We start from the raw sequence: 27,935 nt of genomic DNA on the forward strand, positions 1-27,935 counted from the left end.
CCAAAGCAAAGATAATGTTCTGACAAAATATATAGAAGGAAGAGTTATTGAATAAGTAATAAGGCTGTCACCTACACTGCTCATGTCCACTGTCAGCAGACCGCCTGCACACTCGTAAAATCTGCTCCTTGTTTTACCCATTAATCCTGACAGGTCAACAGCAAAAGCAGAAAATCCCTGGTAAACACAGAAGGAAAGTCTTATTACATTGCTGGGATGATCCTGACTAACTGAGGGTGGAGAAGAAAAAAGGGCTGCCAACCTATTTATTTTAGGAAAAAGCAAACAGAAACTAAAAGAAGCAATCTGAATGCTTCTGAGTGTTTAATAATACTGTAATACATCTGCAACAGATGACAGCGCACAATTTCTCATGTTTTGTAGGTATGCACTAGTCTTTATCGATGACATGTCATTTACGGGATAGCTCTGGTGCCTCTGCCATCTCTACAGGGTAAATCCAGACAGCTAGCTAGACTCTCTGTCCAATCTGAGTTGTCTGTTGCACGACAAACAACTTTTGAAAGTACGTAATGTTCCACCAAAACAAGTTCCTTCCAGAGGCTATTTTGCTGAATCACCGTTTTTGGATCTGACAAGACAATTGTAATTGGTTTAAAAAAATGTCAATAAACCAGAGCGTGTTTTTTCTCCTTCCAGGAATGTTGTGTGGACTTGCCAGACCTTATTCCTTTTAACAATGCTGCCGTTGCTCAGGAAACAGAATTTAGCCTATGACTTCGAACAATGCACATATGCTACGAACAGATGGGGAGACTATGCTTATAAGCCTGATCAACCCTTCATTCTAACCCCAACCGGCCCGTCAGACACCGCCTACCAAGAGCCTGGGTCTGACCGAGGTTTCTGCCTAAAAGGAAGTTTTTCCTCGCCACTGTCGCACTGTTGCTTGCTCTGGAGGAAACTACTAGAACTGTTGGGTCCTTGTAAATTCTGGAGTGTGGTCTAGACCTGTTCTATCTGTAAAGTGTCTTGAGATAACTCTTGTTGTGATTTGATACTATAAATAAAATTGAATTGAATTGAATTGAAAATCAAAGCGCTTACGTGCCAGTGCTGCCCATGATTTTTACATTGGGACCATATTTATATCTGCCGCAAGGTCTGTCAGTAGGTGTGATGTGTGGAGAGGAGAACAAAGTAAGGGGGGCCTTGCCAAATTATTGAAGCTTGTAGGAAATATTTGTAGAATAAATTGAGAGTCCTAAAGAGTTTATAAGCTGGGGGCGGCCTCTAACTCACCAAGTAAGAGTGCCCCATGGTGGCTGAGTCCTGCAGCGGCGTGGGTTCGTATCTGGTCTGCTACTCTTTGCTGCGTGTCATCCCCCATCTCTCTACTTCTTTAATGCCTATCCACTGTCTCTATCCAATAAAGGTAAAAGCCCCAAAAAATGATCTTAAAAAAAAGGTTAATTAGCTGATTTTGTTTCCCTGCTCCTCCTGCGTTAGAAAGCTATCCTGTCCCGTTAAGGAGTTGCTCCTGAGTATTTGTGAGATACAGAGCCCCGGAGGTGACATGGAGGGGGGAAGAAAACATGTACTGGGGACAAACACAAAAAAACAACGATCGAGATCCTGACTTTGTTTTGCGAGATCTTCAGTTTTATTTGCGCAATATCGAGTTTTACTTGCGAAATCTCGCAAATCCAACAAACAATATGGCTAGCCTAACTTGTAGCATGCTAGCTAGCTAGTAGCATGACATGATTACATCTCCGGGGTCGTCTAAATACATCCATCGTTTATTTTGATAAGCATTACTAATTAATACATGCCAAAGTGAAGTGATATAATGAACATTGTTGATGACTGATGTCAATAGCGATAGCTATAGTTTGTTCTCTTAATACATCCATGGTATAGCTAGCTCTATGTGGCAAATTAATGAACTCGCCGTTTCATTGCATTAATTATTCACTCAACACTAAACATTGTGTTTTCGTTGTTCCTGATCGTTTACATGTGTATCAAAATAAACGGATGGAGAGAATGAATGTGGATCTGTTTGAACTGAATCCATACTGACTATGACCTAACAACTCATGCTTCTCAATATAATTATCCAATCTATTCTCACAGGGTTTTTTTTATATTTTAGAGAACTGAGAGAGTAAAGACAATGGCCTGCCATTAGCAAATGGATTTCTCTCTTTAGCTTTGTACAGTAGAATGACTTTAGCAGTTTTTATTTTACTTGTAAATACATCTGTTTGAAAAACAAATTACAAATATAATTCAACAGTTTTATAATTACACCAATAACTTCTTTGTTTAATGTCAATGTCATTCCAGTCGGTGGACTTTTTATTCTCTCCCCTCTCCCTCTCTCTGTCAGTCGTAATTGCAGGACTGGAGTGTGCGGGAGTCTGGGTTTCAGCTGACTCTCATCTACCACAATCAACCTCTGCTTCATATACTCGGTCATTCCTTCACGCTGCGTCAGATCGTCGAGCTGGAATCGGTCCCCTTATGAGGTCATAAGGAGCAAGGTTACCTTCCCTTTCTCTGCTTTGCCTGCCCAGAGAATTTGGCCCACCCATGAGAGACAGACATCATGGCTTTAAAACGAGCAATGTGGCAGTTGGTCAAGGCCACACCCCCAGGCTCCACCATGCCCCCCCTCTCTCCTCCGAAATGGCACATACTAAGGAAAAGCTCATTGTGGGACTGGCTCGGGTGGCAGTAATTCTGCACCAAGGCTGAATTTTGGGAAAGAAACTTCAGATATGGTATTAGGGGACCACAAAGGTCTAAATAAAAGCATCCATGTCATGGGACCTTTAACCTGTCTCTATGACGGACTCGCTCCTTCCCGGAATTCTCCTGACCTGTTTCCCCCCCTGGAAACATGGACTTGCCTCCCCCTTGGAAATCCGGACTTGCCACTTGAGTACTTTGAATAAAATTATATTCACACTCCTGTCACTGTGTCTGTCTGCATTTGGGGTCTGATTATTATTTAATTGTAACACACTTGCTAACAATGTCAATCTCATTTTCATCATTTTTATTATCATGTAGTATCTTGTTATAGTATTCTTTCTTACTTCTCATCATAATACTATTCAAATTATATTTTTTACTTGTTTCTGCTCCTATAGTTCTGCATTTTAATAAGTCTTTATACAAGATATTCTTTTTTTTGCAATAATTTTGTAGTCCCTTTGTCATCCATGGCCACATGTATATTTTTGCTTCTTGTTGTATTGTTTTAAAGGACAGTGTTAACCATAACATAATTACTGTGTTTAAATATCTAACTGCAGCAGCCTAAACATTGAATAATACTCATTTTGAGAGCAAGAGCTCAAAACAACATGGGGTATGCCAGACCCAGAAGCCAAGAGATTTGTGGATGTGTTTAGAAGCAGTTAAGTGTTATTGGAAGCAAGCTGGAGATAGGGAACCAGGGTTTTTTCTGACTGCTCCTACAATACTGCAGTATTGGTTTAAGAGCTGTGGTAGGCTGAGCTGTTTCTCTAAGCTACACATGATGGGAGATAAAGTCAGCCTGATTGGAGTGCTATGGTCCTGCCTGCTCAAACACTGCCATACACATTGCCAGGACTCAATTCAGTTCAAATTTAAATTATTTTTCACATACACAGAACAATGTGCAGTGAAATTATTTGTGAACCTGTTCCAGCTCCACAAAAACTCATGGAATGGAATTGGCATTGAAAACCCAAGTTTTGAAAGCATCAAAATACAATTTGTCAAAATTATTGTCAGAACACAAACAATAAAATAAACAGTAATGCAATATTAAGATTTATTTATAATAATTATACATACAACCCCGTTTGGGTCTCTGAATGAGACAAAGCTTAGGGAAGTGGCTGTCCACTGCCCTACATCGGAGGTGGAAAACCAAAACTAAGGCAGAAATACACAGAGCTTAAGTGCAACACCTTTGCCGCAGCAGAGAGCATCCATAAACCTGAAGCTGCACAGCTCTTTACTACGAGAGTGGAAACTAAGCGATGTACGATTTCATATTTGTCAGTCAATTTTTCAAAATACATTTGGGGGTACATTCAAAACATTTGGGGCAAAATGTTTGGTGCTGAGCTCTGGCAGGGTGTGTTGTGGACCTAATTTAACCTCTGAGTATAATTATTCTGCTGCTCTGAACAGCATCTTGAAAGATATGCAAAAATTGATGGATCTCCCCATGTCGATTCAAGCGCGTATCTCTGTGGTTAAAATTAATGTTTTACCCAGGATTAACTTTGTGAGTTCTATGCTACCTCTTTCTCAATATCTCTAACAAACAGTACCAGCTACACTTTGGCCCCATTAGCTCTCATCTCATCATTTGCTGAAAAATATTGCCATTTATCATGTCACTGGCAAACATTTTTCCCTTTATTCAACAGCAGCAGCACTCTTGACTGGTGGGAGGCCTATAACACCTCCACAGTGGGAACAGAGGGGGTTCATTGTCTAAAAGACAACTGCAGCAAGACTGGCTTGTTACCTTTTTCCAACCTACAAAACGCATTCAGCCTGCCACGTTCCTCATTTTTCATTTACCTTTAATTAGGGTCAGCAATCAAGGCATACGGTGTTCCCTGGAAGAGTTTTGTTGCAGATCCATCCTATATGCAGCCCAAAACCTGTGGTATGGTATCCAGGCTTTATCAGTTTTTGGTAATATCTGGCCGCACTGCCCTTACTATTGTGAAGGTCTGGGAACGCGACTGTCCAGACCTGAGCAACAATCTTGACTGGGATGATGTATGGTCTGACATCCCAGAAGTATCATGCAATCTAGACCATCAGCAGATTCAGTACAATGTAATGCATAGGACATGTCTCACCCCCGTGAAAATGCATTACATGAAAGTAATTAACTGCTCTTTATGTCTTTACTGTCTGCCCACTGAAGGCAGACACATGTTCTGGGAGTGCTCTCCTGTTGGTCAGTTCTATAATAGTTCTCTAACAATATTGTAACCAAAATATCTACCCTGATTAATGTTACTGTACCTGTTTCAGTCAATGTTTTGTTTCTTAACGACCTGTCAACCCTTCCAGCTCTCCAAAACTAAAAAACTTGCTGTATTTGTTGGATTCATAGCTGCTAAGAAAATGATTGCAACCCGTTGGAAACCGCCTCATGATGTCTGTTTGTACATGGACCCTTTCTTTTTTGGATGTTGTATATTTGTAACTGTTAAAAAAATAGCCCGCGTAAATGTAGCACCACAAAAAAACTTTGAACACTTGGTACAGCATTGACTGACTGTTTAAAGGCCATGCTGTAGCCTGGTGCTGCGGCATTCTTGCTTCTGTTTGCGCTAAGTTTGGTCCCTTGTTTCTTTCTGTGTGTATGTCTGTCTGTCTGTCTGCACCCCTATCCAAAAGAACAACAAGTGTTATTAATTTTACTGAATGAGCAGTGTTACCAGAATTTTTTGATTAACAATTAAGGTGGAAAAAAACAAGTCTATGTTTAATGTATTTTTGTTGATGTTGAAATGGATTTTAAAACGTATGGTACTGAAAAATGTATTGTTGGCAACTGGCATCGAAACTGAGGTATCGAATTTTGCACTGGATCTGTTAGAGTTCCCGGGGAATATGAGGACCCACAAGCAGAGATAGGCAGGCAGGAGAATGTCGAATATGAGTCCAAACCAATGCAGGGGTAAAAAATGCAACAAAGCAAACGACAAGGAAAAAACAAGTCCAAAAAGTCAAAGTCCAAAACGAAGAACTGACCAGGGGAACCCCAAGACTAAATACAGAGGGTAACGAGGAAGCAACCAAGGACTAAAACATATACAAGACCAAAAAATAACACAATCACAAGGACAAAATTTATAACGAAACACCAAACCATAACATTAACCCCCCCCCCAAAAAAAAACAAGTCCAAAACAGGCCAAGGAGGAAAGCAGGGCTCAAGAGGAGGCAAAAAATAAAAGTCCAAGGGGTGGTCACTAGGGAACAGGGACAATGGGCACTCGAGGACTGGAGTGCTGTGGCTAGCAGCGAAGACGGACCCTTCTGCAAGCCGAACGTAAAGCCCCTCAGGCGGCCGAGGACGATGTCAAGAGCTCTCAGGTGGACAAACAGGCCAGCAAAGGAAGACCTCCTCAGGTGGCCGAGCAGGGCGGTGTAGGCAGTACCCCTGTGGAGGTTGAGCAGGACAGCGTAGGTGGCACCCCTGTGGAGGTCGAGCAGTACGACGTAGGCAGAATCTTTCTGGCGGCTGACAACGAAGGCGGAACCCCTCCGGCGGCCACACAGGACGGCAAGGGCTCTTAAGCGGCAGGTGGCGCAGGCAAAGCCTTTTGGAATGATGGCTACGAAGGGGAATCCCCTCAGGAGGCAGTCTGCAAAGGCAAATCTCCTCTGGAGACTTGCCTCTCTGTTTTGGGTGCTGCATTTGAGCATTTTGTAATTAATCCTGTCTGGACCACAAGGCTGTAGAGATGTTGTCTGTGTAGTCAATTCTTCCCAAGTAATTGGGAAATCAAAGGGGGTTTTGATTGTCTTTAATAGTTTCATCTAATGTTTGGAGTTTTTCTTTTGTGATATATGGATTTGAACTGATTAGATTTATTGGGATGTCTTTGTACAAATTTTGTTGTTTTGTTTGTTTTTTCAAAATCTCCAGATGTCACAATTTTGGATGGGTAATGTCTGTTGATGTTTTGTTGATTTGATTAATGGTGTTCTCAATGTCTTCTATTTTCATTTGGGTATAATAGGTTTTTCATTCCTAACTGTAGATTTATTCAAAATACTATGTATGTAATGCCTAAGGCTGGGTTGTTAGGTTTGTGAGGTAGTCTTGCATTGTTGATCAAACCATTTGTTAGCGTTTTGCCTTTTAACATGCTTCCGTTTTTTGTTTTATAAGGTCTCTCCTTCTCTCTCTCTCTCTCTCTCTCTCTCTCTTGCTCTCTCTCTCTTTGAGACACCAAAAAAATGCATCAAGCAGACTTTACTGTGATAATGTTTTGAAAGTACTTAAAGGAGAGAACCAGAGTTAAAGACCCATCTAAATTGTAAGAAAGAAAAGCAGACGGCAAAGGTGTTTTCTGAAATACGCTCAACTAAAGGATTATTAGGAACACCATACTAATACTGTGTTTGACCCCCATTCGCCTTCAGAACTGCCTTAATTCTACGTGGCATTGATTCAACAAGGTGCTGAAAGCATTCTTTAGAAATGTTGGCCCATATTGATAGGATAGCATCTTGCAGTTGATGGATATTTGTGGGATGCAAATCCACGGCACGAAGCTCCCGTTCCACCACACTAACCCTTCTATTGGGTTGAGATCTGGTGACTGTGGGGGCCATTTTAGTACAGTGAACTCATTGTCATGTTCAAGATACCAATTTGAAATGATTCGAGCTTTGTGACATGGTGCATTATCCTGCTGGATGTAGCCATCAGAGGATGGGTACATGGTGGCCATAAAGGGATGGACATGGTCAGAAACAATGCTCAGGTAGGCCGTGGCATTTAAACAATGCCCAATTGGCACTAAGGGGCCTAAAGTGTGCCAAGAAAACATCCCCCACACCATTACACCACCACCACCAGCCTGCACAGTGGTAACAAGGCATGATGGATCCATGTTCTCATTCTGTTTACGCCAAATTCTGACTCTACCATCTGAATGTCTCAACAGAAATCGAGACTCATCAGACCAAGCAACATTTTTCCAGTCTTCAACTGTCCAATTTTGGTGAGCTCTTGCAAATTGTAGCCTCTTTTTCCTATTTTCAGTGGAGATGAGTGGTATCCAGTGGGGTCTTCTGCTGTTGTGGCCCATCCGCCTCAAGGTTGTGCGTGTTGTGGCTTCACAAAGGCTTTACTGCATACCTCGGTTGTAACGAGTGGTTATTTCAGTCAAAGTTGCTCTTTTATCAGCTTGAATCAGTCGGCCCATTCTCCTCTGACCTCTAGCATCAACAAGGCATTTTCGCCCACTGGACTGCCGCATACTGGATGTTTTTCCCTTTTCACACCATTCTGTGTAAACCGTAGAAATGGTTGTGAGTGAAAATCCCAGTAACTGAGCAGATTGTGAAATACTCAGACTGGCCCGTCTGGCACCAACAACCATGCCATTCTTAAAATTACTTAAATTACCTTTCTTTCCCATTCTGACATTCAGTTTGGAGTTCAGGAGATTGTCTTGACCAGGACCACACCCCTAAATGCATTGAAGCAACTGCCATGTGACTGGTTGATTAGATAATTGCATTAATGAGAAATTGAACAGGTGTTCCTAATAATCATTTAGGTGAGTGTACAAGTACATGGCATGTATGTATGCAGAAAACTGCAAAAGGTATTCACGGATGTAATCCACACAGACTAAAAAAAAAAGAAATCACATTGACAGGCATGTAACATCTTCCTTACAAAAATAAATCCCTCACTAGACACTGTTTTTTCATTCACCCTACCTCCAAAAGACACTGACTAACTTATTTCAGTCAAGGTGCATGACAAAAGTTGAGGTGGTTAGGGCATCTGGTAACGATGCCTCCTGAGCGCCTCCGTAAGCCATGTCCAGCTGGGAGGAGGCCTCAAGGAAGATAGATAGATGGAGGGATTATGTTTTCAACCTGGTCTGGGAACACCTCAGAGGTCGGAGTCGGAGGTGGTTAATGTGGCTTGGGAAAGGGAAGTTTGGGGTCCCCTGCTGAAGCTGCTGCCCCCGCGACCCGACACCAGATAAGCGGACAACGATGGATGGATGGATTGATGCATGACAAACAGTCAGCAGCACAGTCCTGACAAATACCTTAAAGGAGAATTCCGGTCGATTTCAACATGTAGCTCTGTTGTTTGTAAATTTGGAGTGCTGTCAGTAGAGAGAAAAATGAAAACAATCGTGCTGCCAACACTGTGTTATCCTCCTGCTAGAGTTAGCACCCAACAGGCTTCAATAGGGCAAGTTTTTAGCCTCTAAACATGTGCAAAATGTAATTAAAAGTGTCTACCCATGTGCAGTGATTCCTTCCGAGTGAACACAGTGAATCTGACTGCCGTAGATGTGAAAGAAATGCATGAAAGTTGTGCTAATTCAGCTCTGTTTAGTTCCGGTGTTGACTAACCTCATAAATCATATTTTTTGGTAGACGTGATATTTCTACATGGCAAATAATTTACTCGTAAGTGTTTTAGAGTCACAGAAAACCAACAGACCTAATAGTCATGACATGTATGCTGCTCATTTTGTGCAATCAAATCTGTAATTTAAAGGGGCATGTTCAAAATCATAGCAGTGTTGTGTTCAATTAGTGAGGTGATTGATTCTGTAAAGAAACAGGTGGGAAGGAAGCAAATGTGGTGCATGCTCGTTATAGTACATTCCACACTGAAATACTCAGCAAAATGGTTTGTTCCAGGCATTGCTTGAGGAACAGTGGACTTTGATTAAAACGTTGATTGGAGAGAGGGAAACATATAAAGAAGTGCAGAAGATTATAGGCTGCTCAGCCAAAATGATTTCAAATGCCTTGAAATGTCATCCAAAGCCTGATTGAAGTGAGAAAAAATGGTCAACTACCAATTTGAATGGATCGAAGAATAGCCAAAATGGAAAAGGCTCAACCAATGATCAGCTCCAAGAAAACCAAAGAAGACTTAAAGTTACCTGTGAGTACTGTTACGATCAGAAGAAGGCTATGTGAAGCAAAGCTATCAGCTAGAAGCCCCCGTAAAGTCCCATTGCTGAAAAAAAGACATGAACTGAATAAATTGAAATTTGCCAAAGGAAACATGGTTCTTTTGGGTCTAGGGGCCGCAGACAGTTTGTCCGACAACCCCATGCACTGAATTCAAGCCACAGTACTCTGTGAAGACAGTAAAGCATGGTGGTACAAAAATCATGTTATGGGGATGTTTCTCATACTGTGGTGTTGGGCCTGTTTATCACATACCAAGGATCATGGATCAGTTTCAATAGATCAAAATAATTGAAGAGTATGTTGCCTTATGCTATAGAGGAAATGCCTTTGAAATGGGTCTTTCAACAAGACAATGGCCCAAAACACACCAGTCTTGGTTCTAGATGAACAAGATTGATGTTATGGAATGGTCAGCCTAATACCGGACCTCAGTCCCATTGAACACTCTTGGGGTGACATCAAAAATGCTGTTTCTGAGGCAAAAGTTTGTGATTACTTTGGGATTCAAAGTAAAGCAAACCCTTTAGACATTTTTCAGTTTATACAGTAAATGTTTGAGTTTGTTAAGAAACGTGCAAATACTGCTATTTTTTTGAACAGCCTAATATTCCTTTTTCTTCACTTTCTGTAAAGGTATAACACAAACATGATCAATTTTGGTAATTGTATTGTAATAGTTTTGTTAAATACTATTACATTAGATGTTTAAAACCTTGTGTTGAGCAGTGTGTTTGTTTTATTTTTTTCTATGTTTTGGGCCTTAATGATGATGATGACGTGTTTGTCCTGGGGTGATCTGTGAGCCCAGCTTCAAGAGACAGGCTGCAGCGTCTGATGTTTAAGTCAATATAAGAATATCATGATAAGCAACCCTAAAGTCTGTGCATACAGTATCCTTGGGCCAGCTATAAATTAGTTGTCATTTATCATCTATGAACAATTCATCTATGCAATATCATTCAAAGGATCGCAAAGAACGCATTTTACTGGAAGCTCTTGTAAACAGTTTTTTATTTGTTTCACTTCAACCTGCAATTACTGATTTATTTGGTCACTGAGGGGCAGTGGAAACAAGTTACAAAATAAACAACATTGACATATCAGCTCCTGAAGAGGCACTGCACACTGACCTGTTTTTTTGAGCTATAAACTAAGCAATATGATTACACTGCAATTAAACACATCAGTGCTGTTGTTAATGTTCAATTTTCCTGACAAAATTATTAAGCGGTATTTCATGGGTTGACAATTGTTTAACATTCCATCTCTGTTATGAAACAGCCCTAACCTTGTAAAGTGAATGATGACATAGAGTTGACCGTTTAGGACCAATCAATTACATTTTAACTAGGCCTATGTCATGAAAATTTAAAAAAAGAAAGATCTCTCCCTGCCCCCAACTTAAAGTCTGTAAAACAACAAGCAAGACACAAGAAGCATGCTTTTATGCAATTTTTTTGTCACATTACATTCACATTACAGTATTTTTATTTTTTTTATTTTGGGGCAATGTCTGGGACTGCATTAGACAGCTGTAGAAGCACTACCGGACTGCATTATTTTTTCTTTTCTTTTTTTTTCTTCTTTTTTTACAGTTTTTTGCTGTTATGTTTGCTTTCAGCTGTATAGGAGTTGAGTTGAGATAGTGCTAATATAAACCAAACATCCCCTGATTCTGCGATCATTGGGGTTTATTTTTGCACCTGCAAGATGCTTTTGCAGAACTTTAAATGCATAATTACAAATTGCTTTATTGGCCAAATTGGCCAAATTCTAGTACGAAGAAGAAGTACCCACAACTCCATACAATAGAGGAGAATTGGTTCTATGACATATTTGAATACTTTGAGCAAGATTTGAATTAAAATTTGAAGGTAAATTTAGACTTTTCATTCCATAGCAAGCCGTGTGTGCTTTCTCTCTCAGTTCTTTTATTGCTGGGTTAAAACTTTTCTTTTTAGTCCTAAATAAGGCTGTAACGATATGGAAAATAAAACCTAAATCGCGACAATGGGGTAAGGCAGAATCACGACGCAACCCTTCCAACTCCCAGAGTTATCCTTCTTGACCAGATCCAGTGCTACCACATCTTTAACTTACTAGTTGTTCTTTTGGTGCCTTACTTCTCTTTTGTCTGGTAAATTTAGCTAACTGTACAGACGGCTAAAAGCGAAAGAGGGGGCACCGGTAACACTAACGGAGGTGTAGCTATCTAACGTTACAAGTGGCCGCGGTTGGACTCGGGTGTCTGGGTCTGTTTCCCAACTGATCAGTAAACTGCCATTAGCGTCCTTAGCCCCGGAGCTAAGTGCTGACCGGGACGGTTGCTAGCTGGCTGGGGGCTGACTGTGAAATGGATGTGCCCCCAGGGCTGTTGTCAGCTCTCATCCCGACTGAAGCCTCGCAGCGCCGGGAGACTGAGGCAGAAGACACGGGTGTGCTAGCTAGCTAAATTACCATTAGATTAGTCGTCTATCTATACAGTTAACATTACTGATGAATTTCTGGGTTAGCTAGCCCAGAGTTGTTAAAACAATCATACTAAAAATAAATGTGTGTTGGACGGTGTTGTAATCCTATATTACCCAACAAGAATTACATTAGCATTACTATTAGCTACTTGTCAACCACCAACTTTACAGTAGGAACAAAAGCACTTTTCCTCTTCATTACCCCTAACAAAGTTTGGTATTGTTACAGCCCTGGTTCTAAATATCCGTTATCTGTAAAGTTGTTTAATTAGTGTGTTTCTGATATGAAGCTAGATGTGTTTTCCTAAGACCTGGATCTTTTATTTTAAATCATTGTCTATTTGATGTTTACTGCCAGGGCCCAGGTCTTGCAGTGCTGCTCCAGGTTCTGCTTTGAGACACAGCAGAACTAGGTAATCTACATAGAGCAGGAATTTGACCTCAGAGTTGTGTAGAGTGAGACTGTGACTAGGATTGTGGCCAATTGGTTAATATACTGTAGATGTAATGCGTAGTCAATACCGTTGCATAGGTTGTGCCACACAGGGCCTCGTGCTTCTGGGGGCCTCTTGCCTGCCTGGTTCACTTGCTGATTTATTCAACACGTCTTTGTCTACATGTGAGATACCAGCTATCTCGAAATGTGTACGCATCACTCCACTCAATAAAACTGGAGACTTACTTGACCCAAACAGTTATAGACCTATATCCATTATATGTTCTATTGCTAGTTTTTGAAAAATTAATTTATAATGAACTTTCTCACTACCAATAATATCCTATCGCAATTTCAATCCGCCTTCAGGTCTAATCACTCACTCAATCACACTCACTGGCTTCAATTTATATTTAAATGTATTTATTTCAATTGTCCTCCTTATTTAAAACAGTATATTGTACCTTATACATCTAACTATGAAGTTTGGCACTCTAATCAATTCTACTTCTCTGTCCTGCGAGAGAAAAATTAATTGACAAAAGAGCTTTTAAGTTTAAGACTCTAGCAGATTGGAATAATCAGTCTGTGGAAATAAGATCAATTTCTTTACTTGGTTTGTTTAAACATGTCCTGTCTGCTCACTTTAAGATAAACTGCCTCTGTTATTAAAGGTGCATGTAATCCTTATATCTACTGTCCATACCTAATGTTTATATTTATATTTGGCTGTAGTTAGAAATTCACTCATACTCTGTTTACTGTTTACTTATTTACTTATTGTTGGTCATCTTGGCCTATTGGTGGTTGTATTGTATTGATGAACATATGCAGGTGTTGTTGTTTGTTTTTCTTTTGTTTTTTTGTTTAGATTTTTTGTTATGTAATTATTGTGATATATGTAGGGACCCCCTCGAAAACAAGATTATGCATCTCAACGGGTATATCCTAATAAACAAATTTGAAAAATACACAATGCAGTTTTTTTCTTCTTTTAATTCATTACATTCTATATTTTTTGTAATGTTCTTTCCTCGATGTGCTCTAAAATCAAATTCAGGAATGTCAAAAAATCTGCCCCAAACTACACCATTACCATGGTTACATTAGCTTACCCTGTAAGAGTGCGAGTGAAGAAAAAGGAAATGGTAGAAATAATGTCAGGTACACAAGAGAGCGACCAATTTCGCAAACACCGGACTACAAAGACTTTTTTGCTGAGTTTGCTGGCAAGACGGCAAGAAAAGGGACTTTTACTTTATTCAGCATGGAAGTCGGACACTACATAAAGCTTATAAAGAATATAAAGGAACATGCAGCTGAGCTGCCATGCCGTAGGTCAGACGGACTATTATTCTGATTACTAAATAGTCTGTAATCCCTCTTAATGCCAACAACTGTATACAAATGCAACTATCCTTTGGCAATGCCTTTCATCCTATCTATTTTGGCACGTATTTGGTTGACAGTGCTCCTTACACGTGCATCACGGTGTAACTATGTCAATGAGCAGGGCTGTGCTCCGGCTTTGAGTATAGTCAGACTCATACAGCAGCTCTGTCTCATTCCACATTATTGAGAGAAGAATGTTGTCTTTTTGCTTCTGTTTTTTATACTGCACTCATTGTTTATGTACATTGATTTAATGATGCCATATATTTAAACAAGATTCAATAACTTTGTATTTGGCTCAGTGGTCTATTTTACAATCAAATGCCTTTTTAAAAACTATGAAGTTTTTGTTTTGGTGAACATTCTTTTTGAATTAGGGTGTGTATATTATCTGAATAGTTTTGGTACACATCCCATTGTCTCTCTCTCTCTCCCCCTATGACACAGCCTGTTCAATGTATGACTTTTTGCACCTTTTTTCCGTCAGGATGTCTTTGTGAAAGTTACGAAGACGTAATGGGGGACATCTGTCACATATGTTTTAATCCTATGCATCTTTTTTGTCATATGGATTAGGGCGTCACGATGTGAAGAAAATATGCAATAACATTGCTGAATATTGCAATATTACTTGCAATAAATAAAGAGATATTAAAGTGTGCTCAGTTCTGCCTTTCTGCTGCTTAGTATTCTGCTAAAATACAACAAATCTTGTTGAATTAAAAAAATTAAGAAAAACATATGCAACATTCTTTTATTGAACAAATTGAAAATTAAATTCAATATAAAAAGCTACTAAAAAAGGACAAACATTTTAAAGTACAATAAAACACTGATATTATCTTTTAACTAACGTGTTGCAGACTTTCGCGATGTGTGTATTGCGCCAGTTGATAGCGCAATGATAAAAAAAAAATATTGTGCAGCCCCAATATCAACTGTCTATAATTTGTTGTGTTGTTATACTGTATATGACATATATTGCATGTCCGTCCATCCAGGGAGAGGGATCCCTCCTCTGTCGCTCTTTTTCAGCTCTCTTCCATTTTATCCATTTTAAAGTTTTTTGTGGAGTTTTTCTTTTATTCAAATTGAGGGTCTAAGGGCAGAAGGTTTCCTATACTGTACAGATTGTAAAGCCCCTCAAGGCAAATTTGTGATTAGGATATTGGGTAAATTATAATAAATTATATCATACTGCTTCACTGTAATTATTGTGCACATGACAATTACAGACTTGAAACATGTAAGTGAGAGTAAACCCAGATTCAAGACCATGGCCCTAAGCATACGCAAATGAGAAAGAGGGTGTCGCTTCTTCTCCCCACCAAGGTAGCCACCCATCCATGTCAGCTGTAGAAATAAAAGGGACAGTGCTGTGCTGCACAGTAAAACAAACACACCTGCTGTAGAGCACAGCAACATCCTTCTCTAATCCGCTCTGAGAGACAACTACAGGAAGACAAGGGTGTGCATGTGTGAGTGAGTGTGTTTATGTCCTGATGGGTTCAGACAGCTGTGCAAGGCTCGCATGGAGAAATGGTCCCTGGTGTATAACCATAATACCCATTTCCAGACAGCTAAGGCTGACCTGAATGCTTCCAGAAATCAAAATAGCAATAAGGAATAGTAATCCTACATTATTCAATTATGCATCAACAATAATAACTCTCAGAGGGACCGCTATTTGTTTTGTGTGTGTGTTTGTAGGGGCTGGGGTGAGTGTGAGTAGGCCTAGGTGTAGTCTCGCATTGCCAGAGGAAGGTCTAGCTAGTCCACACAGAATTCCGGTATAGGATAAAAACATGCTCTGGTTAATTGGCATTTCTTTAAACCAATCACAATCGTCTTGGGCTGCGCTAAGCGCCAGATGCAGGTACAGTGTCTTTGCAAAATGGAGCACAACGTAAATTCCTTCAGGAAGACTTCTAAAACTTAATCTCTCTCAACCGAACAGCTGTTAGAGGTGTTCACTTTTATTTTAACCAATCAGAAGCAGCCATTTCACCAGCCAATCCCATTATGACATCCCTGTTTTAAACCTGTCTCTCTCTGCTGCTCTTGTCATTTCAGGCTAAGAGCATTATTTCACTTCACCTTTTCACGGTGTGTTGGTAGTAGCTGACGTCTATCCTAGAGGAAATCTCTCTCTTTAAGATTCCTTTGGTGGGAGAATGACAACTTGGAAACCACACCCTCACTACTTGTTTGAAGCAGCCTTGTCTCCTGGCTGTGCCAACTTCAGCCTGAAACATCTGTCAGAACAAGGACAAGGTCAGTTCAGCTAAGACTCCATACGCTTCATTTAAAGAAATGTATACATTGATGATGGTCTTGCAAACGGAAGATATGACCAGCTTGTCAAATAATCAAGAGACCTTTGCTCAACTGCCAAGCTAAGACTCAACAAGTTTGTTTCCAACAGTGAGAAAGTGATGACCATCCCAAAAGAAGAACGTGCCACAAGCAAAGACCCATAGCTTTGAGTTCACTTCAAATGGAGAGAGTGTTAGGCCTGCTGCTGGTAGCACTCTGTCTCTGCTCTCCTCCTCCCCTCTGTCTGTCCTTAATTGCAGGAGTGTGGTGTGCGGGAGTCAAGGTTCCAGCTTCAGCTCATCATCTCTAATCACCTCTGCTTCAAACACCCGGTCAACCTACAACTCTTCGTCAGATCATAGTCAAGACGACCATGTTAGTCTCTCTGCTGACTCTACCTGTTTGTACTAGTTTTTGTGATACTTGCTTGTAGTGATTATTCTTTGTCTGCCACAGTTCCGTGAACTTGACTCCTGCTGCCACTTCACTCCTGCTATCCACCACTCTTGCTCTCCACACTGGATCTCTGGATTATTGGACACGGACCCTCAGAAACACGGTACCAAACACGCTCTGTACCCCGGACTCCCATTGGATTTTGGACTTGGCTTTTCCCTGTTGCATCCCCTACCTTGGACATTGGAATAAACCTGTTGAACTATCATTTTTGTCTCCTTATTGTTTGCATTTCGGTTCAACCTAGTTCCACACGTAACAGAGAGCTCTAGGAGTAGAGTGGTGCATCCCATCAGACTCAAAAAATTCAGAGTTAAGTAGCATGCACATTGGGGCCGAGGCTGCCGTGCAAGGTGCCACCTGCTCATCAGATAAACATTCACACACATTTACACTCCGATGCAGAGCATCGGCGGCAACTTAGGGTTTGTGTCTTGCCCAAGGACACTTCAACATGGGACTGCAGGGCCAGGGATTGAACCCCAACCTTCCAATAGGCAGGTAACCGGTCTAACACTGAGCTGGCGCCATATTCATTGTTTCTTCTAAATGGTCTGTCAGTGCAAAGTATTCTCAGCACAATATTTCAATCAGGAGAGACATGTTTGCATATAAGATTTATTGTACAGCTCAAATAAAATGTACAAAGTCTTTGGCGATTAGACTTCATCGCTATATGAATCTTTCGTATATATATATATATATATATATATATATATATATAATATATAATATAGGGGTAGAGAACCATCAGACCCCCAGATGGAATTTAGACCCTGGTGGTGGCGACAAAGGAGCCCGAAGACCAGACCAACGGAAGCTCCGGCTCCAGATCCACAAAACAAATGTTGACTGGTTGGGCATCTTCCCAGGATTGTTGCGAGAGTGAAGATTTGATCCATTGTTCCACGACCAGGACTGAATCCGCATTGTTTCTTTTCAATCCGAGGTTCGATTATCGGCTGAACCCTTTCCAGCACCTTGGAGTAGACTTTACCAGGGAGGCTGAGCAGTGTGATACCCCTGTAATTGGCACACACCCTCTGGTCCCTCTTTTTGAAGAGGGGAACCACCACCCCGGTCTGCCATTCCTTAGGCACCGTCCCAGACTTCCATGCAATGTTAAAGAAGCGTGTCATCCAAGACAGCCCTTCTACACCCAGAGCTTTCAGCATTTCTGGACGGATCTCTTTAATCCCTGGGGCTTTGCCACTGTGGAGTTGAATACTACTCCAGCAACTTCCACCTGGGTAATTGATGACAGTCCCCCATCATCCTCCAGCTCTGCCTCTACCACAGAGGACGTGTCAGCCGGATTTAGGAGTTCCTCAAAGTGCTCCTTCCACCGCCCTATTACCTCTTCAGTTGCGTTCAACATCGTCCCATCCTTACTGTACACAGCTTGGATAATTCCCTCCTTCCTCCTCCTGAGGTGGCAAATGGTTTTCCAGAAGCACATTGGTGCAGACCAAAAGTCCTTCTCCATTCTTTCTCTGAACTTCTCTGACACCCGCTGCTTTGCCTGTGTCACGGTAGAGGTCGCAGCCCTTTAGCTTGATGTCAGCTTACGAATTGATGGTGAATGTGATTGTGCTGGATACACCATAGGGCTAAACAATATTGTGTTTTAGCATCAACATTGTGATGTGCGCATGCGCGATAGTCACATCTCAGGATGTTGCGATGTTGACGCTAATCCTTTTTTACTGCACGATAGAAAGGAAATTTCACCATTCTTCTTTTACATGATTATTACCAGCCGACCCTTCTCCTTTAAGACAGGTAGCCATGTGATGTTAGTATGACGGGATTTGTTATGGGTAGTGAGGCTCTCCGTGTGTAGAAAAATACCGTAGGCAGCAGCTGCGAGTGAGAGGACCATGGAGCGGGAGATTGTTCTGAGAATCGGCGCAGCGGGTACAGTATTACATTCTATTTATCACACTGTTGTGACAAAAAGAGAGCGGAGCCAGAAGGCAAAGCTCTCAATCTACCGGTCAGTTTTTGTTCCTGTAGTGATAAGTTAAAGAGTTGCAGTTTTACCTCCTGCCACCAGATGGCTGCAGATATGATGTACCCTCAAGATGTGTGTCTGTGCATTGAATGTCATCAGAAGAAGAAGCAAATATGACGGTGTATCTGTATCCTCTGGACTCGTTGTGCTAATAAATAAGTTTAGTGATGAACCCAAGTTTCTTCATTAAGATAAGAAACATTACATGGTACCAGGAGTGGTCCGACAGAAGTCATGGAAAGTGTGAAACCGCCTGAACCTCTGAACTGGACGGGAAATGTGGACTGTGAATGGCGAACGTTCAAGCAACGATTCAACTTGTACCTGCAAGCACTGGGACTGGACACAAAGCCAGACGCGCGGAAAATAGCACTGCTTCTCACTGTCGCGGGACCTCAGGCTGTGGAGGTATTTAATACGTTTGTGTTTGCTGAAAGAGATCACAAGGAACAGTTTGACAAAGTTGTGGAAAAGTTTGATGACCACTGTTCACCAAAGAGGAATGAGACATTCGAACGGTATGTGTTTAGATCCCGCATGCAATCGCAAACTGAAAGTTTTGATGCTTTTGTGACGGACTTGAAATTGAAAGCAAGAACATGTAACTTCGGAGAATTGAAAGACTCAATGATTCGTGACCAAATAGTGTTCGGAGTGCACGACAAAAAAGTGAGAGAGAGGTTACTGAGAGAGCCTGAATTAAAGTTGGCTGAGGCTATTAAAATTGGCAATGCGAGTGAGCTGGCTAAGCTGCATGCAAAAACATTCAGTGCACAGAAGGAACAGGAGAGTGCAACAGTGCCCGTAGCTCCAGTAAAACAAATGCAGAAATTGAAAAAAACGAATAAACAACAAAATGTCACGGGGAAGTTTTCATGCAAAAGATGTGGCAATCTGCATGCACCAAAACAATGCCCTGCATTTGGGAAAATGTGTAGCAAATGCAAAGGGAAGAATCACTATGCTAAGCAATGCTTTTCCAAAGGGAAACAGAGTGGCAGTGAACAAGTCCACGCAGTGGAGGAAACAGAGCTAGATGATTCGTTCTTTGTCTGGATGGTAGCGCAAGCTGAAGACAGCATGGCGGCACAGCCAAAAGACATTGAACAGTGCACGAGTGCAACCTGTGCCAAAAAGGACAAGTGGATTGTGCCACTGGAGATAAACGGCGCAGTCATTCCGCTGAAGTTAGACACAGGGGCAAAGGCAAATTTAATCAGTGAGTGTGACATCAGAGCAATGAAGGTGAAACCACGCATCCACCCCAGCTCAGTGAAGCTTGAAGCCTACAATGGACATAACATTGACATAAAAGGCGCATGCAAACTGAAAGTGCAAGTTAAAGGAAAAGAGCACCACCTGATGTTTGTAGTTGTCCCGGAGGGACATGACTCATTATTAGGTGACACTGCATGTGAAAATTTAGGCTTAGTGAAGCGGGTTTACTGCATTAACAATATTAATAGCCAGACCAGTGTTGAGTCAATAGTGAACCAGTACCCAGACATCTTCAAGGGGTTGGAGTTTTACCATTCACCTATAAGATACAATTGAAGGATGATGCACAGCCAGTCGTCCATGCTCCCAGGCGCGTTCCAGCTCCCCTACGAGAAAAGCTGAAACAAGAACTGGATAGAATGATGTCACTAGGTGTGATAAAGAAAGTGGAAGAGCCCACAGAATGGGTCAATTCGATGGTGTGTGTCAGAAAATCGAATGGAGAATTACGTGTGTGCATGGACCCAAAAGATCTGAATAACAACATAAAAAGAGAACATTATCAAATACCTACCAGAGATGAGATAACAAGCGAGATGGCCGGTGCCAAATACTTCAGTAAATTGGACGCCTCTCAAGGCTTCTGGCAGTTAAAACTGCATGAGGACAGCACAAAGTACTGCACTTTCAATACACCGTATGGGCGCTACTGCTTCCAGAGAATGCCTTTTGGCATATGCTCCGCTCCAGAAGTATTCCACAGAACGATGGAGCACATCATAGAGGGCATTGAAGGCGTGCGTGTGTATGTTGATGATCTGATCTTATGGGGATCCACACTTGAGCAACACAATGAACGACTCATCAAAGTGCTTCAGAGAGTCCAAAAGTATCAGCTGAAGCTGAACAGATCCAAGTGTCAGTTCGGAGTGAAGGAAATCACCTTTCTGGGTGACAAGCTGTCACCAGCCGGTGTTGAACCAGACGAAAGCAAAATTAAGGCAATACTGGAAATGCCAAGACCGGAAGACAAAAAAGGTGTGCTGCGTGCATTGGGCATGATCAATTTCATTGGAAAATTCATTCCGAATTTATCCTCGAAGACTGTGCACCTAAGAGAGTTACTGCGTGAAAGGTGTGAGTTCGAGTGGACAGCTGAACATGAGGCAGAATGGTCCCGTTTGAAAACAACTCTCACAACAGAGCCAGTGTTGACATTTTTTGATCCATCAAAAAGGACAAAGATATCCACCGACTCATCAAAGGATGGCATTGGAGCTGTTCTTCTACAGGCATGTGGAGAAGACTGGAAGCCTGTCGCCTATGCGTCGAGAACGATGACAAGTGCTGAGTGCCGCTACGCTCAAATTGAAAAAGAGTGTTTGGGGCTGGTGTACGGGTTCCAGAAGTTCCATGGCTATGTGTATGGCCTGCCAAAGTTTGTAGCAGAGACAGACCATAAACCGCTAATAGCTATCATCAAGAAAAACCTCAGTGAAATGTCACCACGCATTCAAAGGCTCATGATGAAGCTACAACGCTATGACTTCGACCTGATTTATACACCTGGAAAGCACATAGTGTTAGCTGATGCTCTGTCTAGGGCAACCACACAGAGGGAGGAACAGGCCGGATGTTCCACGGAAAACGAAGTGAATCTTCATGTGAACCTGACCACTGAGACACTGCCCATAACAGACATGAAATCCAAGCTCATCGCTGATGAAACCAAGAAGGATGTCGTCCTGCAGAGAGTCATCCGGCTGATAAAAGAAGAGTGGCCACGGGGTGAGTGTCAACAATACTATAACATTAGAGGAGAGCTGAGCTTTGTTAATGGACTGCTGCTGCGAAAGAACAGAGTAGTCATTCCTCAGTCTCTGAGACCAGACATGCTGAAAAGATTACATGAAGGACATCTAGGCATGGAAAAGTGCAAGAGAAGGGCTAGAACCGCAATCTATTGGCCAGGTATAAATGCTGATATAGACAAAATGGTGTCAAGATGTGCTACATGTCTAAAACATCAAGCAAAGCAGCCAAAAGAGCCCATGGTAATCACAGAAATACCTGACGAGCCTGGCAAAAAGTTGGGACTGATTTGTTTCACTTGGATGGAAAGAATTACCTGCTTGTAATCGACTACCTATCCAACTATCCAGAGATTGCGCTGCTCCCCAACATGTCAGCGGCCTGTGTGATTAAGCACATGAAACCTATCTTTGCCAGGCATGGGATTCCTCAAGTTGTGTACAGTGACAATGGCCCATCCTATAGCTGCAAAGAGTTTCAGGATTTTGCAAAAGAATATGACTTTTGTCATGTGACTTCTAGTCCCCTGTATGCTCAATCAAACGGAAAGGCAGAGAAAGGTGTGCATATAGTCAAGCAGCTGCTCAAGAAAGCACGAGAAAGTGATTCAGATCCATGCTTAGCTCTACTGAGTTATCGAGCTTCGCCTCTTGAGCATGGCCTGTCCCCTGCAGAAATTCTTATGGGACGCAGACTACGCACCACACTTCCATACACCTCTGAACAGAAACAGAAGGAAGTGAAACAAAAACAAAGACTTCTACAAAAGAGACAAAAAGCAAATTATGACAAGTCAACAAAGAGCTTAGTACCACTGGCTAGGCATGACACAGTAAGAATACATGATTCCAACACCTGGAGCAAGAAAGCAACTGTTCTTGAGGAAGTGAGTCCAAGATCTTACAACGTTAAAACCGAAGATGGTCAAGTCCTCAGGAGAAATCGACAGAGTCTACTCAAAACACAAGACACCTGGCAAGAACAGGCTGATGAAGATCCGCTGCGAGATCCAGGCTCTACAGCATCAGATGATCCACCACAGGATGTTCACCAGAGAGCTGTAGAGACTGACTTGCCAGTGTTGAGAAGGTCATCGCGCACTATCAAAGCACCTGACAGGCTGAATCTATAAGGACTATGGGCTATATCCTTTTCATTGAAATTTGGGTTAATGTTCATGTTGTTATCAAGTACTGTTGAGTTGACGAAAAAAAAATAGTTCATAGTCATATATGAGTGCTAAAAGAAAATGATAATGCACAGATTCAAACTGCTTATAATAATTATAAAGACTGCTAGATAAAATTGCTAGTTATAAGATTGCTGGTAGAAGAGTTAATGTGCAATGTGTTCATCTCTAGAAAAAGGGGGATGTAGTGATAGTTAAAGAGTTGCAGTTTTACCTCCTGCCACCAGATGGCTGCAGATATGATGTACCCTCAAGATGTGTGTCGTGCATTGAATGTCATCAGAAGAAGAAGCAATATGACGGTGTATCTGTATCCTCTGGACTCGTTGTGCTAATAAATAAGTTTAGTGATGAACCCAAGTTTCTTCATTAAGATAAGAAACATTACAGTTCCTACCCTCAACTATGGTCATGAAGGCTGGGTCATGACCAAAAGAACGAGATCCCGGGTACAAGAGGGCCGAAATGGGTTTCCTTAGGAGGGTGGCTGGCGTCTCCCGTAGGGATAGGGTGAGAAGCACAGTCATCTGTGAGGAGCTCAGAGTAGAGCTGCTGCTCTTTCGCATCAAAAGGAGCCAGTTGAGGTGGTTTGGGCATCTGGTAAGGATGCCTCCTGGGTGCCTCCTTAGGTAGGTGTTCCAGGCACGTCCAGCTGGGAGGGGAGGAGTTCCCGGGGAAGACCTAGGACTAGGTGGAGGGACTATATCTCCAACCTGGCCTGGGAACGCCTTGGGAGTTGGTTAATGTGGCTTGGGAAAGGGACGTTTGTGGTACCTTGCTGGAGCCGCTCCCCCTGCGACCCAATAACGGATAAGCGGACATAGATGGATGGATGGAAATATTATTAATAATCTATGATGTGCATAAAGAGGAGACTTTATTGATCCATTGGTGATATTCACAAACTAGCTGCCAAGTCAAACTTCCGCTGTTATTTTGGTGAAAGTAACTCAAAAGTACACATTATATTCTAGCGTTGAAGAAAATTGATCTTCATGGTAAATTTCTAACATTATCTTCTGCTCATTGAGTGACGGCACTACTTGTTGACATTCAAAGTATTTTCAAACAAAATGAGGCTAGCTCGCTCCTCCCTCCTCCTCATCCCCTCCCTTCCACACACTAACCCCCAACGCCCACCCCCAAATCCTTTTTGTTGGTTATTGGCTGGAACTCTGTTATGTTTGGTGGTGTAGGTTGGCCAGTTTGTTTTTGTTGCCGTTTGTAGACCCTGGGCTGTCTACAGAGACCGCGTCTTTTTACAGTGTGTTCAGGGGACAGGCAGCTTGCGGATAGTGAGATGTTTACTGTATGTGCCCAAAATGTTGTAGCCTAAAAGTGTGACATTGCTTAGAGCACCTTTAAGGCAAAGAGTACAACAGTTAATTTGTGCAGTTCATTAGTAGCCTAATCCTTAAATGGTATGATTATGTTAGTTTCAATTCAGAGCAGTGGTCAATAGTTTTTAGGCTATAATGTGTTTCACGTTATCATACTTCCACAAGAAGCTGCTGCTCACTCTGTATAAAGTATGAAGAATGTGTTTGTTATCAACACCGTGGTCTGTAAAGGAAAGTGATCGTGAAACTATCTGAAGCACTTCAGCCTGGCTCGACAAAGTTGCTCCTCCTCAGCCTGGCTAGGCCACCAAGCACCAAGCCAGGCTGCACAGATAAGACTAGGTTATCCTGGATTTATAAATTCTGCTTTTGTGAAACAGCCCCCAGGTTTATGGTAGATATGTGTCTACTAAGAGGCAGAAGCAAAACAATAACACCAACTACTAACCCAGATGAGGCTATCCTAAGAGCCCCTCTGCTGCTTTTTAAAGTCCTCTTAAGTACAAGGTACAAATAAATTACAGGTATTAATTGCACTATTTATTTTTGCTGCTAAATAATTACACTCTACACTATTTGTTATTGCAAGGAAAAGGATGGTGATTGATTGGGTTACAGCATGAGGCCATTTAACAATGGAAGGAGGGGCGAAATGGGCTGCAAGCCTGATGGCTTCAGATTGAACTGAGTGTGTCAGAATTACAACCTGGTGTATGTGCAGTATGATTATAGAGCACAGAATCCCAGTGCTCTGCAACTTTGATCTAAAAGACATTATTGATGATATCATGAACAGATTGCTCTGAACACAGTCACATGTTAAGAGCCTCACTGCTGATCACCTCAAATCCATTAATCAATCAAAATGTATTTATATAGCACTTTACAGCAACCAGCAGGTATCCAAAGTGCTTAACAGAATGAGTAAAATCACATAATACAATAGAAAGAGTGAACACAGACAGTAAAATCAGAAAGGTCACAAAGAAATTGTCACACCACTGCTACGTATTGAGAGCCAGACTGAACAGATATGTTTTGAGTTTGGACCTAAAAAGAGCTAAATCTGTAACAGTGTGAATATCAGGGGGTAACTTGTTCCTGAGTCTCGGGGCAGCAACTGCATAAGCCTGATCACCCCACCGTTTATACCTGGACCTTGGGACTTTTAAAACCAATTGATTTGAAGACCGGAATAACCGGTTGTGCTCCCGCAAAGTTAAAATTTCAGACAAATACTTTTACAGTACATTTAATACATTTTTAAATACATTTAAAGTCTTAAAAACAAACATTAAAATCTTAAAATATATTCTAAAACGCACCGGGAGCCAATGCAGGGTGTAGAGAACGGGAGTGATGTGTGAAAGTCTAGATGTATTTGTTAAAAAGCGAGCAGCAGCATTTTGCACAAGTTGGAGGCGTGAGATGGACGTCTGATTCAGACCAACACAGAGAGCATTACAGTAGTCCAAACTTGAACTAATAAAAGCATAAATGGACTTTTCTAGGTCGTGCCTGCTCAGAAAAAGCTTAACTTTAGCCAGCAGACAAAGCTGGAAAAAGCTCATTTTAACAACAGTCCACCAATTATCAAATTTCATGCTGCAATCAAAAGTAAACCCCCAAGTTTTTGACAGCTGATCTAGTGTAAGATGCCAGAGCTCCCAAACTCAAAAAACTCAAAGCTGGACGATTCTGCATGCCTGGAGTACTGAACATAATACACCTTCACTCAAATTAAGAAAGTTGCCTGAAAGCCACAACATAATATCAGTGATGCAACTAAGCAGTGTGACACTGTCATTTGCTTTCATAGGCAAATAGATTTGCTAATCATCTTCATAGCAATGAAAAGACAGGTTGTGCTTTCTTATAATCGTCCCTAAAGGCAGCATTTATAAAGAAAACAGAATAGGGCCATGAATGGATCCCTGTGGTACCCAAAAGAGAGAGGAGCGGTCACCAATCATACCAGAAAAGCTCCTATTTGACAGATAGGAACTGAACCATTTGAGTGCCGAGCCTCTGATGCCTACACAATTCTCAAGGCAGGAGAGGGGGACTGCATGGTCCAATGTGTCAAACAGTAAGATTCCCGGAATCTACGGACAAGGCAGCATCATTATGTACCCTCAACAGTGCAGACTCAGTGCTGTGACGTGATCTAAAACCAGATTGAAATTTTTCAAAAACAGAGTTCAGTTGTAGAAAGACTTGTAACTGAAAAAAAAAAACATTTTTTCTAAAACCTTTGAAAGAAAAGGCAGATGAGAGACTGGTCTAATATTGGACAGCATGTAGGGTCAAGATTAAGGCTGTTTAAAGGCAGCTGGGACAGAACCTAAAGTAAGACAGGAATTAAAAAGAGTAAAAAGACTCGCCCCAATGGTGCTATTAAAAACCTCATTCACCATTCTGGCGGGGACGATGTCTAAGGGACAGTTGGTAGGTTTTATGTTTTGTACAACCTCACTAAGTAACGTCAGAGAAACAGGCTTAAATTCCTCAAACACAGCTGAGTGTGTAGGAGAAGCAGGTAAAAACACCTTAAAATTAGCACTGGTGATTTTCCTGATAGATGCTACTTTGTCAATAAAATAACCCAGAAATTTCTCACGTGTAATGATTGACACATCTGTCGGAGCAGAGGTGCATGGAGTTAATAGTATTAAATAACACTCTAGGTTCATGGCAACTGCTAGCTATGAAAGAAAAGAGATGCTGCATCTTTGCCACCTTCACAGCATTCTAGTATGTGGCTGACTGTACCTTAACACACCCAGTGACACATGTAAATTGTCTTTCTTCCATCTTTGTTCAGCTTGTCTGCAGTGTTGCCTAAGGGCCCTTGTGGTGTCATTTAGCCAGGGGTCCGCCTTATGTTTAATCCGATAAGCGGCAATAGAGTCTAAGATCCATGTGGAATGGAACACAGAGAGAATGTCATCTGGGGAAGAGGGAAAGACCAGACCATTCTTTACATAAAACTGTGAGCCCACAAACGCAAAGGCAAACTCTCCAGCTGAAGAAGAGGTGATGCAGCGACGCCTAGAATCTGAGGAGGCAGGCTTAATAGCGGGTGGTGGAACACTGATCTCAAACCTGAGGGGGAAGTGATCTTAAATACTAGTTTCAGTTATTTCTCCAAGTGAAACTGAAACTGAAAGCCCATAGGAGATGATGAGATCCAAGGTGTGGCCTAGATGATGTGTTGGTCCTTCCACACATTGGTTAAGACCAAAAGAGCTCAAAAGTGTTTTAAAATCATGAGCAAGTGGGTTTGAGGGACAATACACATGGATATTGAAATCCCCACAAACCAGGAGCTTGTCGTATTCAGGAACCACATCCGCTAAAAACTCAGAAAACTCCCATATAAAATCCTTGTTGAGTTTTGGTGGGCGACAACTGCACACAACACAGGAGAATCCAGATCAGTCACAAACAGCTGGAGTTCAAAACTATTATAACTAAGTGGTGGTAATAACCTGCATCTGTACTTGTCTCTGAAGAGTGTGGCCAGCCCACAACCTCGACCTGACGCTCTGGGGGAGTTGAGGAAAGAACAGCTGGGGGGGAGGAGCTCCGAGAAGGTGCT

At 41.8% G+C, this 27,935-nt stretch overlaps 1 protein-coding gene and 2 long non-coding RNA genes across 4 annotated transcripts in view; 1 reads left to right on the plus strand and 2 right to left on the minus strand.

Moving 5' to 3' along the window:
* The window catches only part of LOC116674256 (RNA-binding protein Musashi homolog 2), a 381,184-nt gene that overhangs the window by 300,748 nt on the left and 52,501 nt on the right, over window positions 1-27,935 (minus strand). The gene's annotated exons all lie outside the window — the stretch shown is intronic.
* Window positions 2,376-16,692, minus strand: LOC116674446 (uncharacterized). The gene is made up of 3 exons (XR_004328106.1): window positions 16,651-16,692; window positions 13,069-13,074; window positions 2,376-2,448 (listed from the first exon to the last, which is right to left on the minus strand). It is a non-coding gene; the product is annotated as an uncharacterized LOC116674446 (long non-coding RNA).
* LOC116674438 (uncharacterized) lies at window positions 8,235-26,845 on the plus strand. The gene is made up of 5 exons (XR_004328102.1): window positions 8,235-8,306; window positions 8,652-8,657; window positions 10,259-10,262; window positions 16,470-16,475; window positions 26,832-26,845. It is a non-coding gene; the product is annotated as an uncharacterized LOC116674438 (long non-coding RNA).

Source organism: Etheostoma spectabile, chromosome 3 (assembly GCF_008692095.1).
Source record: "Etheostoma spectabile isolate EspeVRDwgs_2016 chromosome 3, UIUC_Espe_1.0, whole genome shotgun sequence".
Taxonomy (NCBI): Eukaryota; Metazoa; Chordata; class Actinopteri; order Perciformes; family Percidae; genus Etheostoma; species Etheostoma spectabile.